Raw genomic sequence first — 15,390 nt, 5'->3', positions numbered from 1 at the left:
TTGTGTGAATATGCCACAGTTAGTTTATCCAAATATTGATATTTAACCATTTACCAACGACTATATAGGCAAGGTTAGTTTCATGACTATGAAATTATGCATTTACTAAGAAGGAAAAAAAATAAGGTAAGTTCCCTTTATGACTTGAATTCTTGAGTTACTTTAGATTTATTTGACAATATATTAGGTATAACTATTTCAAAAAATGTATTTTTCATATAACATGGAAAACAATATATATTTATTCAACTCTCTAATTGTGGGTATGCATTTGAAATGTGTGTCATGATTCAAAAAGTTTTCTCTACCTAGAAGGGGAGTACAACACATAGGACCATTATTGCTGATGACACCAGATACTCTTTTGCTTGAATTTCTGAAGGTAAGTGTTCTGTGAAGACCCCACTCAACCCAGACCTTTGAAATGGCTCACTTCCCATTTAAACCTTATTAATCTTTTACCCCATGCAGGCAACAGGTGGTTTAAGAAAATAGCCAATAGAAAGATAATTCTTGTCCTTCAGGATCTGTGCCAATGGAAAAAAGTGACCTGAAATACAGATCTCAGGCCTGACATGATGAAAATCTAATGCCACAGCTGTTGTCTCTCTGAACTGTCACTCATCATGTTTTAATTTCACAGTTTTGATTTAATCTCTTCTAAATACAGCACTGGATAAATGCAGCACAAGATAACAAGAGTTCCCAGCAAAGGAGGCAGGTTGGTATTCACACCATCCCCCTTTGACCTCCTCCCCAGCCTTTTGGGTTTTATTTTCTGTGATGATTGCATCTCCAGACACTACTTTTTATGTTCCTGAGGGCCAGGGCTTCTTTGCTAGCTCACAAGCCTAATAAGAATCTTAGTGGTTTGACTTCAGTGACTTATTTACCTTTCTTATCCTGCCAACCAGGATGCCTTCACCAGCCATTTTAACTTGCAACACACAGTGGAGAGTTGGATTTGAAGAAAAGAAAAAAATCAGGTTTTTCGATGATGTACCTTAAGAACCTCTCTTTTCTAAGATCTATAGTTAAAAACACCATTGTCAGCCATGGATCAGTTCTTTTTCTCATGAAGCCACCTTTTAAAAAAACTACATTAAGTTATAATTTACATGCAATAAAATGCACCCATTATAAGTAGGACTGTGAGGAATGTGTATACTTGAGTGAACAACCACTACAAGATCTAGAGCACCCTCCTCCTCCCCAGAAAACATGGCTAAGGCCCCTTTTTAGTCAGTCCTGCCTCCACCCCAACCACAGGCCACTGCTTTGCTTTCTATCGTGATAGATTAATTTTGCTTTTCCAGATCATTCCATAAACAGTATGTATTGTTTTTGGCCTGGATTTTTAACTTAGCATAAACTTTTTGAGATTCATCAGTGTTGTTGCTTGTATCTGTAACTTGTTTTTTTTCTTTTTTTCCCCTTCTGAGTTTTATTGCATTTTATGAATATACCACAATTTGTTTATCCATTTGCCTGTTGGTGGATGGTTGGATTGTATTCACTTAGGGCTATTATGAGTATGGCTGCTATGGACATTTGTGTATAGGTCTTCGTGTAGTATTCATTTCTCTTGGGCAAATATTAATATCTAGGAGGAAATGGCTGGGTTGTATGATTAAGTGTGTGCGTAACCTTTTAAGAAACTGCCAAGGTGTTTTCCAGAGTGTTTCTGTCATTTTAAATTCCCACCAGTGACGGATGAGCATTCAAGTGGCTCCACATTCCCAGCACCACTTGGGTTTGTCAGCTTTTTAAAATAATTTTAGTCATTCTAGAGGTTTGTAGAGGTATATCATTGTGATTTTAATTTGCAGTTTCCTGAAGACTAAGGACAATGAGCAGTTTTTTTATGTGTTTTTTGGCCATTTGGATAGCTTTTTTATTTTTTGTAAAATGTCTGTTTAAATCTTTTGCCAGTATTGTTTTAGGTTGTTATCTCCTAATTACTGAGTTGTAAGAGTTCCTTATATATTTGGAATACTAGTCCTTTAGCAGATGTATATGTATTACAAATATTTTCTCCCACCTTGTGGCTTGCCATGTCATTTTCTTATTGGTGTCTTTCAAAGAGCAAAAGTTTTTAATTTTGAGAGTCCAATTTATCAATTTATTTTATAATTTGTATTTCTTTTTAATTTGTATGCTTTGTGCCCTAAGAAATCATTGCCTATCCTAAAGTTGCAATGATTTTCTTTTCTTTCTTTCTTTCTTTTTTTTTTTCTTTTAAGAAACTTATGGTTTCAGCTCTAAATTTAGGTCTCTAGTCAATATCCAATTATTTTTGTTTACAGTGGGGTTGAGGTTTATATAGAGGTTGAGGTTTTTTTTTTTTTTTTTCCATTTTAATATGCAGTTCTAGTAGCAGTTGGTTAAATAACAAACTTTGTTGAAAATCAGCTGAAGATATGTTATATTTTTGATTTATTGTTCTATTCTATTGGTCTATATGTGTACATTGATGTAAATAACAGACTATCTGAATCACTCCAGCTCTATAATAAACCTTGAAATCAGTCAATAGAAGTCTTAAAGTGTTTTCTAGCTCATTTGCAATCTCATGGAAATTTTATAATTGATTTGTCAATTTCTACAAAAGCCTGCTCAGGTATTGACTGAGATTGCATTGAATCAATTTGGGAAGAATTTCCATCTTAACAATATGTAAACCATCAATCTATGAATCTAATATATCTCTCTGTTTATTTAAACCTTTTTAAACTTCTCTCATTAGCATTTTGAAATTTTTAGTGTGTAGGTATTACAGATATTTTGTTAATTTAGCCCTAATTATCTCATATTTTTTGGTGCTGTTGTAAATGTAATTGTTTCTTTAATTTCATTACCAATGCATCATGGCTAGTATAAATACAATTGATGTTTTAATATTAACGTTGTATTCTATAACTTTGCTAAGCTCACTTATTTGTCCCAATAGTTTATTTGTGTATTCCTTAAAATATTATATGTATAATCATGCTGTTTTTGAGTAAATACAGTTTTACTTCTTCCTTTCCAACCTTGCTTTTTATTTTTTTCTTGTCTTATTTCAATGCTTAAGATCTCCAGCACAATGTTGAATATATGTAATAAAAGCAGACTGTCTCTTGGTCTTTGGGGAGGAAATACTCAATATTTCAATATTAAGTAGATGTTAGCTATAGGTTTTTCATAATCACCCTTTATCAGATTGAGAATGCTCCTTTCTATCCTGTTTGCTGGGAGTTTTATCATGAATTGGTGCTGAATTTCTGTATGTATTGAAATGATCATATGGTTTTTCTCATTTATTCTATTAATATGGTGAGTTACATTGACTGATTTTGAATATTAAATCAACCTTGAAATCTTGGGATTAATAGTACGTGGTCCTGGTTATGATTTATTATGTCATATTTTCATGTATTGCAGGATTGATTCACTAATAGTTGAAGGATTTTTTTTCCTTTGGTCTATATTCATGAGAGATCAATCTGCAATTTTCTTTCTCATAATGTCTTTGTCTGGTTTCAGTACTGATATAATACTGGTTTTGTTAAATGAGTTAAAAATTGTTCACCTCCTCTTTTATTTTCTCATGTAGTTTGTATAGAATTGGTATTATTTCTTTATTGAATGCTTGATACAATTCACTAGTAAAACTATGCCTAGAGTTTTGTGTGTGTGTGTGTGTGTGTGTGTGGCACACACACACATGTATGTAGGAAAGTTTTTAATTTTGAATTTAATTTCTCTAATACATATTTGACTATTCAGATTTTTTATTTTTCTTTTAACATTTGGTAATTTGTGTCTTTCGATGAATTTTTATTTCATCTAACTATTGAATTCATTGGCATAAGGATGTTTTAAATATTCCCTTATTATCATTTTAATGTTTATGGGACCTGTAGTGCTGTTCTTTTCTTTCTCATATTAGTAAAAAAGTGTCGTAATATTTGCATTAAGCTATTTATGTGTCTTTTAAATAAATTAAGTGAAAAAATATATGTGTGTACAATATATTATGTATCTATTTACCCATATATTTACCATTTTCAGCATTTTTCCTTCCTACCTATAGATTGCAGTTATGATCAGTGTAGTTTAGTGGTTTGCCAAAGACTTGGATGAAATTTTTAATCAAATTTGGGGCTCACACTGTCTGTAGTTCCCTTGATTTCAGAGCTACCCCCTCTCAGTCTCCCCCAATTTTCAGCTACTCCTCTGACATCTCAGGCCAATAAGCCTTCAGTGTTCTGCTTCCTGAACTGTGTTCAGATTGAGAATGCATTCAGGCCAGGCATGGTGGCTCACGCCTATAACCTTAGCACTTTGGGATGAGAGGCCAAGGCGGGTGGATTGCTTGAGCTCAGGAGTTCAAGACTAGTCTGAGCAAGAGCGAGACCCTGTCTCTACTAAAATTAGAAAAAATTAGCCAGGTGTGGTGGCGCATGCCTGTAGTCCCAGCTACTTGGGAGGCTGAGGCAAGAGAATAGCTTGAGCCCAGGAGTTTGAGGTTGCTGTGAGCTGGGCTGATGCCGTGGCACTCTAGCTTGGGCAACAAAGCAAGACTCTGTATCATTAAAAAAAAAAAAAAGAGGGAGAGAGAGAGAATAAATTCAGTCAAAGAGCAGCAAAGTCACAGATCTTGCCTAATATAGTTCTATGAAAGGTCAATTATTCTCTCTTTTTCACCTACCTTTTGCTGTCCCCATGTGGTCTTTTCTGCTTATCCCTAGTTTAGCAATCAGCTAGGAATTTGGGTGGAGTTTGTATTTAGAGTTTGGGTCTCACCCTATTTCTGATTCTCTTGCTTCCAGGATTTCCTCCTAAAATTCCAGCTGCTTTGGCAGCTTTGTACTCTGTCTTCTGCCACCAGTAAGCCTGCAGTTTTCTGTCACAGGGGCTTTGCGTGTTGCAAACTCTCCTCAGGCAAAGAAGCCATGAATTGTGATTTTTACCTGCTGCTGTTTTAATCTTCTCAGAATAAACTATGTGTAGTTTCTGGTCTCTTTCCAGAGTCTTCAAAGTATTGTTTTTTAAAATAAATATTTTATCCAGTTTGTGTTATGATTGTCTGCAGAAGAGTTCACCTGACCACGTCATACAGCCATAACCAGAAGCCTGACCCTTGACTTTTTGCCTTTGGCTTTATAATCACATACTAAAATTGTTTCCCATATGTGTGTTTTCCACAGATTGTTTAGACCATTTTTTTCCTAAAGGGATTAGGAATAATACTTTTCTTTCTGAGTGCTTCAAATGCTTAATTTCATTCCACATACATTTATTGAATATTTGCTTGAGTTGCATACAAAAGTAAGTAAAGCATGGCTTTAAGGGCTTGCATAATGAGGGAAAATGATAAATAATGGAGTAAGTATAATGAATTATGATTGGTATTATGCTAGAAGTCGTTCCCGGGGACCATGAACTACAATGGATACCAGGACAAGACTCTCAGAGGGCTAGAGAGAGTCTTTCCAAGAATATGCAATACTTCAGCCAAGTTTTAGAAAATGATTAGATGTTGGCCTACCTTTTTGAGATTTTGGTGAAATTTCTTTTCTTATCATAAATTTCTCCATAAATATAGTCTCTGAGTTAAGTAGCCATTTTCAGAGTTTGTATTACAGAATAAATCATGGTGAATTGAAAGGAAGTAATTATTTATTAAATGCTATGACATAAGAATTGTGCTGTAAAGATTTTACATATTTAATTTTATTAATATTTAAGTATCTCAATAATTGTGTGTTATGAATTATTAGCCCCACTGGAGAGGTAAGAAAAAACTGATTTTCAATTTGCCCAGTGTCAAGCAACTAGTGAGTTATTTGTATGCATTAATTCGTTCACCAGATATTTTTTGAGCACTTATTATGTGCCAGGCAGACACTGTTTTAGGTGCTGAGTATACATACACAGGTCATGCTAACATGCAACAAAGTCCTTGGCCTTATGGAATTTAGAAATCACATTACAAACTAATAAACAAATAAATATATAATGTTTTCATTGGAAGTAAGTGCTACAGAGAACATTTAAAAAGGCAAGGAAGTGGTATGTTACTATTAATATTTGTAGAGAATGTTCAGAAAAGGCTTCCTAGATAAGGAGACAATTGAGGCAAGACCTGGAGGAAGTAAGGAGAATGCCATGAAAATATCCGGGGGGACAGCATTCAGAAGGCAAAAAGGACAGCATGTGCAAAAGTGTATTCCTTGGTGTGTTTGAGGACTATCAAAAAGACCAATGGGTCTGCAGTGGAGTAAGAGAGAGGGACAATGGTAGGAGATGAGGTCAGAAAGGCAGGAGAGCCCAGCTCATGTAGGGCTTTGTAGGTCAATGAACTTTGGAATAGATTAAATGAATGAAGTGGGAGTCATGTTTTGAACATTGGAGAGACATATTGGGTCTTGTATTTTAGAAGGATCACTCTGGTGTGGGAAATAGACTACAGCAGGGACCAGGGTGGAAGCATGTAGACCAGTTAGGAGGTTATCACAATTGCTTAGGTGGGAGATTGGACCAGTATGGTAGCAGTGAGGCTGGAGAGAAATATTGAGACTCTGGACAAATTCATACTCTGAAGGTAAAGCTGACAATATTCCTAGGGGATTAAAAGTGTCCTGTAAAAGAGGAGTCAAACTCAGGTCAGTCTAATCCCAAACCCACACTTCCTCTAAGTCCAGGGAGAAAAAAATCTATTTAAATAAGAAAAGCAGAGGAAAAATGAACAATTTGTGTGGTTAAATTGGAAAGAAACTAAGATAAAACCTGTCATTGGCAAATCCAAACCATTTTCATCACCCAAAATGTCTTCAAACTAAATTGCTCGATGTGTCAGCCTGAAGTAAATTCAGTGTTATGAAAACACGTAATATACAGATTGTATGCCAATCGGTGAACACGTTGGAACTTTGAGCACAAAAAAATGCTTCACTCTAAGTTTGGAAAATAACTAAAAGTAAAATGAGAATCATGGCCATCCTATGAAATATGAGATGAACAACTATTAGTCCTAATATTCCATAGATTATAAACTTAAAGTCCAGACAACTGTATGGATCCTTTGGTCAAATCCAGTGAACCAGGACTAGGATTGGGGGTCTACGGATTCTAAATCTGGCTCAGATATACCCTTTGACCAATTGTTAACTCTTACTGAAAGTTGCCTACCTTTTCAGCCTATTTTAATTAAAAGCATCAAGTATTAACACTTTTGATACCAAAGACAAACATTTCAAGACACCCATAGGTGACTGTAAGAAGATCCTACACAATGTTAGCAGATTTAGTAAGCTAATAGAATTTCTATTTTTATCATTAAAAATAGAATGGGGAATGTATGGAAAATATAGTTTTTAGGGTTTGCTATAATGCCACAACAAACCAATTTAATAGATACAGAAAAATATTTTGGTGACAAATAGATGAATGAATATATTAGCCCATGTTACTGAAACAATCTCCTATTGAATTCAAAATGTGAAGGAAATTATGTGTAGAACAAGTCAGTTTTAGGACCTAGAGAATGGGAGAGAAGCTTTTTCTGAGTCAATTTAATCAGCAATTCATAAATTGCTATAAAAGTTAATAATAGCTTAGTAAAATTTTGAGAACCAAATAGGAGTTTTCATGGTTTGCCTCAATCTGCTTAATCTAAATATTAGTAAGTTTGAAAGATATCTACCTTTGGGCATTTCATATAATTCTAATACCTACAGCTTCTAGGGTGCTTGGTGTAATTGCTAAAATAATGAAAAATAGAGTAGACTTCTAGGTAAAGATAAAGGATCAAATACATGTATTTGTGTTTCCTTTCTCTCTACAATCTCATGGAAATGACAGGAAAGTGATTTAAAAAGAGGAACAAACCCATAAAGAGGACAGAAGAGCAGTCAATACAAAAAAATTTTTGGAAACTGAAAAGCAAACACAGAAGCAGTAACTACCTTTAAAATTTTAGAAAGCAACTGTAGGGAAAGTTGAGAAGCAAATTCATTTTATTTCAGATTTCCTAAAGGCTCAAAATTGTTGGCACTGGGTGCTTTTGGACTGTGGTAAATGTGAAGCTGTGGTGAGTAGGAGAACAAGCTGAAGGTATTTCTAAGATGCAGCTGATGTCTCCCCGCCCCAGAGCTCTTCCCCTACTCTGTACAATGGGTCCATGGTGCATCCCCAACTAGGACAGAGGATTGCAGGATTATTCTAGAGAGGGCATTGGGAATGGAAGACACTAAGGAAAATTGAATCTAAGGGTTCCACACTAAGAACGGTGGAATGAAGTGAGCTTTAACATACATTGTAAGAATAATCATCTTGCCTTCCTACCTTCGGTTGCCAGAATGCTCACTTCCCAGCTCACTTCCCATACCCTCTAGGCTGAGGAGCGGAAAAGTCACCACTGAGGAATCTGATCAGCCAAGAAGACCTACAGATCCTGATATCAGGGTTCTTTCAATGAAATGGGCCTCCCAGATCACCCACAAAAAGCAACCTCCCAATATACTGCTCCTAAAAGATGCTCTGAGCTCGCATCAGCTTTCTAGTCCCCCACTCTTAGAAAATCCAAGGTCATTCAACATCTGAGAGGATTCTTTGCTGTGAAAGATAGAGATGGAAACAAGCAGATTAAAGCAACATTAAAGATATGGATATAGGCAGGGGAAGAAAATGGAAATACTAGTCAGGTGCAGTGGCTCATGCCTAAAATCCCAGCACTTTGGGAGGCCAAGGGGGGAGGATCGCTCGAGGCCAGGAGTTTGAGACCTGCCTGAGCAACAGCCTGGGAGATTGAAATTCCATCTGTACAAAAATAGAAAAATCAGTGGGGCATGGTGGTGTGCTCCTGTAGTCCCTGCTACTCGGGAGGCTGAGGCAGGAGGATTGCTTGAGCCCAGGAGTTTGAGGTTGCAGTGAGCTATCATGACACCACTGCATTCTAGCCCAGGCAATAGAGCAAGCCCCTGTCTGGAAAAAAAAAAAAGAAAGAAAAAAAAAGAGGAAATACTTTCACATAGCTGATAGATTAGAGAGAATATTATATTCTTTTTTTTTTTTTTTTTGAGACAGAGTGTCACTTTGTTACCCTGGCTAGAGTGAGTGCTGTGGCGTCAGCCTAGCTCACAGCAACCTCAAACTCCTGGGCTTAAGTGATCCTCCTGCCTCAGCCTCCCGAGTAGCTGGGACTACAGGCATGCACCACCATGCCCAGCTATATATTTTAGTTGGCCAGATAATTTCTTTCTATTGGTAGTAGAGACGGGGTCCCGCTCTTGCTCAGGCTGGTCTTGAACTCCTGACCTCGAGCAATCCACCCGCCTCGGCCTCCCAGAGTGCTAGGATTACAGGTGTGAGCCACCGCACCCGGCCATATCACAATTCTTTATGGAATAGGGAGGTCTTCTCAGTGACTTTCTTCAAAGCTGCGACTTGGTATCCTGGGCTCCTACATTGCAGAGCTCGACCACCTAGAACACTTGGCTCTCAAAGCTATCCCAGAAATGCCTATAGGAAGGGTCATAAGATCAAGAAGGATGTTTTCAAGACCATACTGCTACTCATGTTTCATTGCCAGATTGTAGTCCCAAGTTAAATTCATAGGAAGCCAAGAATTACAGTCTTCCTATGTCCAAGGAAAAGGAATTGGTGAATACATAGCATTATCTATTGTCACTGAGAAGCACTGTGGGACTCTATTGAATCTAAAAAATATAAATTTGTGAAATGAAATGAAAAATATTGAAATCACTTTCATTCATGAAATAATTTCATTAGTGAAAAAATTTGTAACCCATCTAATGCATTTGAGTTTAGAATATGTCAAATATGATTCAAACCAAGAAAGTTGGTGCCCAGGTCCCCTGAGCTTCCCTGCTCCAAGGCTGTTTTATGTTAACGACATGAAGTGAGCTAGGGAACCAGTGCGGTCATGCTTTAAGAATTATCAGGACAGGAATAAGATGAATTTTCTGGATTTACATTTCTGGGAGCTGTCAACAGATGTGGTTAAGCATTAAAACTCTGTCCCCTACTATTCTTCTATGCTTTTTCAGGGAACCTATTAGCCTGACCCCCAAACATATGGTGCTCAATCTCTCACCTTTTAATCTGTACATTGCTTGTTCTCCATACTTAGAATTCCTTAGTATTGTTTCCCCTCTGATAAACTTGTAATCACTGTAAGTTTACATGTGTTATCTTTTCTCAAAAGTCTTCTTGAAGCCCCCTAAAAAGAATTGCTTGTGTTTCATCTCTATTTCAAATATTTTTGTTGGTGTTACTTGTTTATATAGTTGTGGTCCTCATCACATCCCCTTTTCTCTAAAACACAAACATACTCATAATTAGGGTGTGAACATATTGAAAGTAAAGATTGTATCTTGTTGTGCTCAATATCCATAATTTAGGACAGTCCCAGACACATAGAAGGTGCTCAATAAATGTGTGTGGCTAAGTCCTAACTCTAGCTTAACAGAGTTCTCCACGCACATGGTAAAATCATTCGGTTCAGCCAGCTGAGGAGATGAACCAACTCCTGGTTCTGCATCACAGCTTTGCTGCATAGCCCACATTATTGTGAGTCAGATCACTTAAGTTCTAAGGGAAGAAGAGGATATGATCTCTATTCTTACCAACTTCATCTCTAAAAAGAGATACAAAGTACATCCAAATACACACACAGATATACAAAGAAGTTACAATTAAGTTTAAATATATGAGTGCTTATTAAGCAGAAAGAAGAGAAAGATGGAGCTGATTGGAGGAAAAAGAAGACCTATGATGTGAGGTGAACATGCACAGGCAACTGTGGCAGAGAAGCCAGCCTGGCTGTCCTCATTCACCCCTCAGCTGCATGCTGAGGAAACATTCACTCCCTCTGTTTGGCAGCTAAAATATTTTTAGCTGGCTTGGAGTGCAGACATAAACACATTTGGCTTCTCAATGCTGCTTCTGATTGACAGTCCCTATGATGGAAGTCTCTGGAAATTTGATCATATATGACTGTGGTCTCCAACCCCTCGTCAGTGGCCTATTAGGAACCCAGCGACACTGCAGGAGGTGAGCAGTGGGTGAGTGAGCAAAACTTCATTTATTTACGTTCACTCCCCATCTCTGGCATCACCACATAAGCTCGCCTCCTGTCAGATCAGCCGCGGCATTAGATTCTCATAGGAGCTCAAACCCTACTGGTAAACTATATACACGAGGGATCTAGGTTGTGTGCCCCGTGAGAGAATCTAATACCTCATGCTCTAAGGTGGAGCTGGGGCAGTGATGCTAGCTCTGGGGAGTGGCTGCAAATACAGATTATCATTAACCAAGAGGTTTGACTGCAGCAATAAATGTAATGTGCTTCAATCATCCTGAAACCATCTCTCCCCAGCCCTCCACCCAAGATACATGGAAAATTTGTCTTCCATGAAACCAGTCCCTAGCACCAAAAAGGTTGGGGACCACTAATGAGTCTAATGTCTCATCAGAAAGAATTAAAAAAACAAAGTGTATTGGTCCTTTTTCCCACCAGTATCATTAGTTGCATTCCTCTATCATTGCATGGTACTAAGCATGGATTTTTCCTCTGAATGAGGAAATCCTAACTCTAACATTAGTCTCTTTCTCATGACCCCAAATGATAAGTAACAGCATCACCATCTTTGGAGACATAGTGGTGGAGTTAGCTACTACAGTGAAACAACTTTATCTATAGAGGACTTGAACTTGGAGAAAAAAAGGGCATCTATTTTTTGTTTTTCTTCCTTTTTCCTGATACAACTTAGCAGAGTTAGTAGCACAAGTTTGTAGGTGTGGATCAACCACTGAACCTGACACATATCCCACAAAATTCCCCAATCTCTCTTTCCATTCTTCTTCACCAGGCACCTCTTTCCACCTCCATTCCAATCCTGTCAGTTTCAACCAACTCTTTTACTGCTAATCTCTGGGGTCTTCTGCTGAATGCCTTGGCTAGAATCCTGAAGAGTAATCATACCAGTTGTTGCTGTTGTAGTGGTAGTCGTATGTGCATGTGGCTTGGGTAGTGGGGCAAGTAATGTAACATGGCAGCTTGTCTCCACTCCATGTTCTTCAATGATTACTAGACATCAGAATTTGGTATCTGGAGATTTAAGGAAAAAAAAATGAGTAATATGGATGTCCATTTCCAGTAGTGGCATACTACTGAGTTTTAATAGAAAAAATGGTGGGGGGTGGGGGGGGATCTTCTTGAAAGTATCTGAAAGCTAAAGAATTAGTCCAAGATTTGGAAAAAAATAAAAATCCAGAGACTTGTCCCCTATGCTTGAGGCTGCTTTTCTCCTAGAGGAATTTGAAAACTCTAGAAAAAGAATCTAGGGTATAAGTCCTTCCCAAGTGAAGGCTTATTAAACACTTTGCATATAAGGTTGGAAATCCAGAGAGAAATGGCCAGAAACAAGGGTGAAGTAGAAGCCAAATGGGTCTGTCAAAGACTGTAGCCAGTTCCAAATTATTTTTATCACTGAAATTGTATTAAGTGTTTCCAGATTATTAGATATTTCAAATTCCCCAAATGCCAACTTTTTCTGGAGAAAGTTAACATTATATTAGACCTCAAATTATATGAACACATTATTTTTAAAATACAAAGTGAGATGCATAATAGAAAGTAACCAAGACAAAACTTCATGAAAAATAAATAAAAACTCTCACAAGGACTTCAGAAATTGGGGTCATCAAATGTATATTTTACAGTCTATGATTTCTACATTCAAAGAGATAAAGGACAAGATTTAGAATTACAGCTGAGAATTGAAAACTATTAAACCATGGCGTGTTAAAAAAGGAGCAGATAAAAAAGCTAATGTTAGAAAATGCAGTAACTGAAATTAAGAACTCAATGGATAGATTTAACAGCAGACTAAACACAATTGAAGAGAATCTATGATCTGAATAAGAGAACAAAATAAAATATGCAGACTAAATCATAAATCAGAATAAATGCCAGACAAAAGGAAGAACAAAAATGCAGATATTTCAGTGAGAAAGTATGGTATACATATGGAATCTAGGAAGCAGAGGAGAGTGAAATGGGACAGAAACAATATTTGAGGAAATACTGGTTGAGAATCTTCCAAAGTTTATAAAGAACAATAACCCTAGATCCAGTAATTCCTAAAGATAAATAAAAAGAAATCTATACCCAGTCTAATCATAGTAAAACTGATGTAAATAATAATAATAAGGCAAACCTTAAAAGCAGCTAAAGGAAAAAAGACAGATTACTTTCAAGGAAAACAATTAAATTGACATATTACTTTTCAAAAGAAACAATGAAAGCCAGAAAACAATGGAATGACATCTTCAAAGTACCAACAATAAAATAAAATAAACCCTATCATTTATACCCAGTGAAAATATCTTTCAAGAATGAAAATGAAATAATGATATTTGTTTTTCAAACCAAAAATTGTAGAATTCATCTCCAGAAGACCTACAATAAAGAAAATATTTCTTCAGGCAGAAGGAAAATCATTCCTGATGAAAGACCAAATAAGAAAGAAAGAAAGAACAATGAGAAAGGTAAATATGTGGGTATATCTAAATGAATGTTGAGTAAATAAAATAATAGTGATCACATCTTGTGAAGTTTAGATATTGTTGGGAGACAATTCTACATGGAGTCTCTCACATTTCTGCACGTTTTGTGAACAGAGGCAAAGACAGTTTTGTTTCAGACTATCTTTAATGAATGTGTAGCAAGGAGCCTTAGGATAGATATAGTGCCTCCTTCCAAAAAAGAGGCAGATTTGTTTACTGTCCAATAAAATAAAGAAAAATTTGCCCTCTGGGACAATGGCCAGGCAGGTTTTTGTGCTCAGGATTTCTCAGTTATGATGCAGCTCCACTGTGTGCCCAGTATCTATCTGGGTCATGCAATGTCACTCCAATAAGGTTGGGGCAGGGGAAGGAGAATTGACATGACCATAAAGTTCATGCTTCTTCCTGTGCCATGAGTAATAATGTTACTTGTCTCTGACTCAGGAATGTTGTATCTTCTACCTATATCCCTGAAATTGTGGTAGGCTAACTTGTTAGCTTGCAAGTAGAGTAAAATCTCAGATCTTTTACGGTTCTGGACGAATATGTATGTAGAATTACAATATACAACAACGGTGTGTAAGCATATATATTACATCCAAATGGGGTTAAGTAAAAATTAATGCAAGGTGACTTAACTTTTGAGAATCAAGCAATGTAATTCACCATATTTGCAGAATAAAAGAGAAAAATGATACGATAATCTCAAACAATGCAGAAATATCATTTAATAATTTCAGCACCCATATAGGATGTAAGTGCAACTTTTAGCAAATCAGAAATAGATAGGAACTTTCCTAATCTGAAAAAGGTATAGAAAATGACCCAGACCAAACATCAATTGTGTTTATGTATCAGCAACAGTTAGGAAATAAAAGTTTAGAAATACACAATTTGCAACAGCATGAAAACTTGAACATGAAATGCCTAGAAACAAACAAGATGTGTAAGATCCTATGCATAAATCTACAAAACCTCATGGAAAGAAATTTTTATAGGTCTAAATTAATAGAGTGATATGCCATACCCATGAACTGAAAGACTCAATACTGTAAAAATATTGTTTTCTCCACATTGATTTATAGATTTCATAAAATCTTCATCAAAATCCCAGAAGCCCTTGTGTGTGTGTGTATGTGTGCATATGTATGTAACTTACCAAGTTATGTGTGGTCAAAGGCCACTGTCAACTATATACTCTCTCCCAGGCTTATACAGGAACTGCAATTAAAAGGTCATAGATAGTATACCTGTGCAATGGCAAAAAATTGTTTATATGATTTCATGTGTAATTCACAATCATGAGATGGAATTTAATGTAATGTGTAATATTTTGGAGGTTTAAAATGTTGCTATTTCCAAACTTTGTTGGGATTGTTTAAAAACCTGTTGGGGGTTTTGTGTAAAATTTCAAAATAGTTCATTTTGTGTCATCTTCAAGAAAAAGACAATTTTCTCTTTTAACAATAAAAATAATCCAAAGTCATTATAGTTAAACATTGCTATGTTTATATTACTTTTATATGAATCATATGCTGGCCAGCTAATAGCAAACTGGCTAGTATTTCTATATAGAAATGCCAAGAATAAAATTTCATAAGGCTTTTATTTTTCAATGAAAAATAATAGTTTATTATCAATTTAGAATGTATTTGGGGGAATTTAAATATTAAGAATTATAATTTAAGTAAAACTAGTTCTTTCCTTTGAGGTATAAAATTATCATCAATAATCATTATAGGCCGGGCGCGGTGGCTCACGCCTGTAATCCTAGCTCTGGGAGGCCGAGGCGGGTGGATCGCTCGAGGTCAG

The 15,390-nt window shown here is 36.3% G+C and overlaps 1 long non-coding RNA gene across 1 annotated transcript; it reads left to right on the top strand.

Annotated features, from left to right (window-relative positions):
* Window positions 1–310: 310 nt before the first annotated feature.
* On the top strand, window positions 311–2,129 carry LOC123648249. The gene is made up of 3 exons (XR_006738539.1): window positions 311–382; window positions 671–721; window positions 915–2,129. It is a non-coding gene; the product is annotated as an uncharacterized LOC123648249 (long non-coding RNA).
* Window positions 2,130–15,390: the final 13,261 nt, after the last annotated feature.

The sequence above is a fragment of the Lemur catta genome, chromosome 12 (assembly GCF_020740605.2).
Source record: "Lemur catta isolate mLemCat1 chromosome 12, mLemCat1.pri, whole genome shotgun sequence".
Classification (NCBI taxonomy): Eukaryota; Metazoa; Chordata; class Mammalia; order Primates; family Lemuridae; genus Lemur; species Lemur catta.
Note: the sequence above shows the minus strand (reverse complement) of the source record. Positions and strands in the feature narration are given on the sequence as shown.